Raw genomic sequence first — 6,235 nt, forward strand, 5'->3', positions numbered from 1 at the left:
TGACCATATATTCTGATCCACAATCTTGTTTTTGGAGTGTGATATACCATTGTAAAACTCTTTCTAAGCTGCTTCTGATGGCCACACTTATGACATGTTTTGTGCTAAATATCATGTGAAAAATATCTAATAAAACCAAACCTAGTAAGAGGTCCATTTTGATCACTGAAGGAAGGCCAAAAGATTGACTCTAACAATGGCGCCATTGACGATGGCAGCTCCTTGGAGGTGCCAAGAATCGTAGATCTCTGGGAACATGTAGATTAGTGCCTCATCCATTGGGAAATATGGTCAAACAACTGCAAACCCAAAACAACTCATACCAATCCAAAATCATATACATATTGCAACATGTACATAAACAAATACTAAAAACCGAAATGCTACTTCAGGCAGCTTATTTATGTATAAATCTAACCTACTTTGCTGCAAAATTGACATATCAAGTAATTTTGTAATGCCAGACCAACGAATCAATTAATTGTGACAATGATGCAGTTGTTTGATGGCGTTTGAAACATAACATAATTGGAAATTCTACCAACAATATATACACATAGTACTTTTGGCTCTGTAAAAGGCATTCTGGTTTGTCATTCGAACTAAAAATTTTTCCCATGTACATTGCAATAGGATCAAAGAAAACAGATTCTAACTGCTGCCCCAACTCATTAACATATGCTCTTGACTGGATATTGTCACAACCTTGCTACAAATCATAACATCCTTCAATCCAACCATCTAAGGGTAGACTTACCTTTCTTCTTTGGGAGGAGGGAGGGTTTCCAAGAACTGTTTAAGGTCTTGGAAATCATACGATTCAATTTGAACAATTTGATCCAATATTTCAATTTCAATTTCTAAACTTTCAACAACTAAGCCAAGAAAACAATATTTACTTTCAGGTGTGAGTCAGCTGGATTTCAAGCTAAGAAACGCTAATGTTGAAAAATTATGATCAATCTGAAATTTTGCTAACTCATCCCTTAAAGTCAATAACATTTCACTAGATAACGGATTTGCCACATACCTTGTCATCAGTGATTACCGTCAATGTTCTGAAATATGGATTCTTGATTCGTTTGGCAATGAAGTTGCTTTGAATCTTTAAGCTTGGGATCTTGAACAATGGAGTCATCAGGTAGATGATTTCATCTTTCATATGTGTCTGACTGTTGTCCACCAACAACAATCAGATTTGCAACTTGAATGATCTTTTCCGAAGAATATCTGTCACCTCGTCCCCGACAATGATGCCAATGTGTTAGCACTCATAATGAACCTCAAGGTTGAGAAGAGGCAAATCTGAGGTAACCACAGACCAAGCTTTCGATCTGGCATCTAGCCGTGCCAGACTAGAGAGGGCTCTCTCTTTGCCAACAAAATGTGGCTATGATAATTGATTTTTAGGCTAGCTATTAAGTGTGGGGATTTGTTTTAAAGGTTTTTGGGGTTGAAAACATCAAAAGAAAGGACCATTCGGCTATGGAATCGATGCTAGTTTCTGCTAGCAAACTTGGAGAAAAGTAAGTGCAATGTTTAGCCAGATAAAATATTGCAAATGTGAGAAGAATAGGAGAGAAAACCCGCTGCCCTGCAGGCATCAAACAGGGAATGGATCTACAGTAGTAGTGTTAGACAAAAGAGGAACATGGGGTTTCTCAACAGAGCATCTAACAAAGGATGAATTCTGCAAAGACAACCATTACATCTAACAGCAAAATCATCATGAAAGGAGCATCATGAATAGATGAATTCCTAACACATCTTTTAGATAATGCTGTAACAAGGTAGAAAAAAAATATGAAGGTGAATTATAGGAAAAACACACTAGACATTAACACTGTGATGGATCCCAGGTCCAAAGGGATAAAACTACTTTATTAAATTAATATTCAAAGAAATTTTACACAATCCCAAGCAGCCTCTCTCTACTGCAAAAATCGAACCTCTACATGTTCAAAAATCATTCTATATATACTCTATTACATATTAATTATAATTTTCTAAGCATAGGAATCAAAATAATTAAAACTAAAAAGAAAACCAAATATGTGTTGCGTTCAAGTTACATAAATTAAAATCATAACTAAATAATTTAACATAATTAAACAATTTAATTAGATCTACTCAAAATAGATTTGCTGCAATATTTCGAATTAGAATTGTTGAAGATGTCATCACTGGAAACCTGGAATGTTTTAACAGCTATTGATTTCAATCCCACAAACTCTGCCACCTGTCCATTGGAAAATTTGAACGCTGCCATCTATCCCCTTAAAAAACTTAGCGCTGTTGATTTCATGGCTAAAACATTTGCCATCAATTCATAGAAAAAATTCGAATAATCCCACATGTCTTTGAATTCTTATTGCAGAAATGCCAAAATTAGGATCAAACCCAGTGTACATGGAACAAGATAAAGCAGTGTTAGTTGGCCATGCCCATCCATCAAGTATAATGCAACATAAGTCAGTAAGAGACCAACTCCGTTGATCGGTCATATCTAGTTGCAAAAGCAGCAAGTAACCTAGGTAAGAGGATGTATCCAAAGCCAATCAGATCATAGCCGCTCCAAGGAAGGTATTAGCAACACAATTCCCAAAAAGACTCACCCCAAACAGATTCGGCATTGGTGTTACATTTGAGATTTTCTCTTGAATCCTGCTTTGTTTAGGTCTCAAGCTTCATGAGATGCAACAAGATAGTGACCTTGTCCAGGTTAAAAATCTAAAATCAACAAAACCTTGAACACGAATATTAGAATATTGGGGGTACACCCAAACACCTCTAGGCTTTCAAAGCTACAAATATAATGGACTCTGAGAAATAACATTTTTCATCTCCTTGCTTTAGAGAATGCATAACATGCAATAAGAACTATAAAGCATCTAAACCTAACCATTTTCTATATTACTAATAAATTGAATATATTGAGAACTAAATATAGCTACATAATAATTCATGGATAATTTCTTACATCATAAAGAAAAGAATAATGAAATCATATGCAAGAAGCTAGAGCAATAGTATTTTTATGATATAGCTCTACAAAGAATTTTGCATTGTTGCTTGGTCTTTCATGATTGTTGTCCTTGTATAACTACTCTAGTTATTAGCCATCGTGTTTGCCATAACACCTCTATTTTGCATCCTCTGTCAATCTATTTTCGTAACCTCAATATGTGGTGAAAGGTTGTAGTATTTGTTTCGTTTGCTAATCAAACTAAGGTTAGAAGGTAAACCTATCTTGTATTCTTTAATGTCACAACCAAAGAAGTACAAGTTGGCAGGTGATCAACTATGTTCTATAGATGCAGCTAATATATTTTTACGCCATTGTAGTTGTTGGGTGGTATAAATGCTAGTTTTTATATGAATAACTCGACTTTAGAACGACCCAAGCTAAAGTGGATGTGTGGCTCTTCACTCACGTCTTACCATCACATCCACCGTCGGGTTGCCCTACAACTAAGATAACACCAACATTTATACCGACATTTAATTTGTCAACCCAGGGTCGTAAGACTCAGAGGTGTATCATAGGTAATGCCAAAATATGACCTCAACAACTTGCGAAATCAAAACCCTAGAACCTACAAGAAATCAAAAGGCATCAATCAATTAAAGAAACAACACTCTTCAAGTAAAAGTAAACACACTGGGAGTGTACTTTTGGCTCCTCCTAGGCTGGGTTGACTCCTGCAGTAAGTCTTCCTCAGTTGTTCAAAGGACAAAGGAATGTAGGTTCCTCTCACACTCACAACATGTTTAGGAAAATAAATAAATGCAAGACACGACCAATGAAAATCATCTTAAAATTTACTGCTACACTACAAAGATGAAAGAGCATGAACTAAGCTAGAAATCATAAGATCTACTGTTATACCACAAAGATGAATTGAGCTAGAAATCATAAGAAATTAATTCTAACTAACATACAAAAATAGTTGAATGTTTTTATGGGAATCAAGATGATGGTGTTCCGCTTCAACACAAAGGATATCATAGAAATAAGACAGATCCATTTTTTGCTTCTTGGCTCATAGAAATACTATGATATATGAAAGGTTAGTTATTATGAAAGGAAAATTAATCACGATTATTTATCTTCATTGATCCTTGCATTATTTCGTTGAGATAATAATGAATGATAAGAAATCGGCTCAATGAACGCTCTAATTTCCTTTCTAGAATCTTAGGGTAATTGCCATTATGCAACAGTTGAGATCAAGGTAAATATAATGTTTTAATTCTGCAAACCAGTTGAGATGCAAATGAAAGTATATACTCTTCCTCACTCTTTTTAATATAACATCATTAGTCAAGTTTAAATAACATTCAAAATAATGGAAAGGATTTAAATGCTTGACTTGTAGTCTAGACCAGAAGCATTCTGCAATACTACGCAAAACAAACTCTCACATAATCAAATGGTAATCTATGCCAACACATAGTATACCAAATCAAGCTATATCAATCTAAGTCAAGAAATCAGAAACTAAAAAGACTAACTGACATTTAAACCATGCGAGGAAATCTGGAACAAGAATTTAGTGGAAAGATTAATATATAAAACTAATGTCGAAATGTATTAATTCTAAAATCGATATTACATATATGGACTCCAGTGGTCCCCTCAGTCATCCCACTTAGCACTGGTAAAACTTAATATTCTACATTATAAAAAATACCCTGCCTCTATCAAACACAATACATCCTGTGCTATTGATCTATATGTGCCCCCTCCGTGAGTGTATCCATCTCTCATCTCTCTATGCCTTCCTTGTACATAGTATGGCTTCACGTTTTATAACCATGTTGGTACACCAACAATCCATATTTTATGATGGTATAATGCATCATTTAGATTTCAACATCTAAAAATAAAAGATACGATAACTAATCTGCAGTTCCCCTAGAAAGGCAAAAAGAAACAGTATTGTAGATATTGCCAGAACGTTGTTTAAATGTCGTGTGACCGAATGTTTGACTTTAATTCCATGCGCTGTTTGGAAGGCCTGGACTTCATCACAGGAACACATCAGCATATTGATCACCTGCCCTTCAAAACCCATATGGCCATTTTCCTCCATGATAGTTCGAATTATGAAAATCTTGGAAGTCAGAACAAGATTTCCACTGTTGGTGCAGGAACTAGGCTGTTGGAATAGGAAGTGGACTAGTGGAATTGGATCTATATATCTTCCATCATGGACACTTGGTATGAGTGGTGCTTTGACATGAAAATACCTTCAGATTATTGCATAAAGAACCTTCATATTATTACATAAAGAATAATTCAAGAATTCACAACTTATTGCCTCTAGGTGACAATATATTAGCATAAAAAGGATGGTAATGGCTATAAACGCCTGGTGCAAACACAAGTCATTTAAAAAAAAAAGCATAAAAGATCGAGACAAAACATAGGCTCAACATCCCCCCATGCTCAGTTTCTTGCACGTCCTCGTGCAAGCCAAACCAGAAGATGGACTTCAAAACTTCAAAAATTGCAAAAGTTGGAGAGTTGTGGCCTAGAGCCCTGGTGTATTAATCGAAATGTTCAAGTTATTTCTTGCTATGATTTTGAGCACTTAAATTTCTCTTTTCAAAATCCTATTATGGGTAGCATAGGACCTTTATCGCCTGGTCCACTCCTTGACCAACTTCTGCAATTTCTTCGTCTTAACACCTAGTCTGACATTTTTATTATATATCTTGGTGTACAGTTCCTCCCAATTTTGGTTCTCTCCTTTTACAATTTCTTCACAGGAAATGAGCTCTCGCACCTTTTTCTTCAATCTCCTAATCACCCTATTTTTCTTCTACAATATGTAATCATCAGTAAGCCCTTTTGATCTTGGTTGATTATTGGAATGAATGTCCATCGTTCCAACCTCAGGGGGATCAAATTGGGACTCAAATCCTTGGTCCATGGGGCTTTCAAACTGAGGCTTTTCCTTTTCAAAATTTTGATTTGTCCCTACAACTGGTTCAGTTACCAGATTCTTGATTTGGGACATAAATTTTTCAGTAAATTCAACAAATTTCCGGAGTTTATCTTCCTCAATGGCACCCATCTGTCCTTTTTCCATTTCTTCTTCCTTTGGATCCAAATCAATGGCTTGAAAATCCAAGTTTCTGGAAGGAGGTTGAATGGATTTCTTCATACTGCGTGTAATCCGTCATCCTACAGCAGGAGTCTGAGGTTCCAATGGTGATGTTACAGGCG

This window comes from Pinus tabuliformis, chromosome Q (genome assembly GCF_031772625.1).
Source record: "Pinus tabuliformis cultivar Carrire ecotype Pingquan chromosome Q, CPIR1, whole genome shotgun sequence".
Lineage (NCBI taxonomy): Eukaryota > Viridiplantae > Streptophyta > Pinopsida > Pinales > Pinaceae > Pinus > Pinus tabuliformis.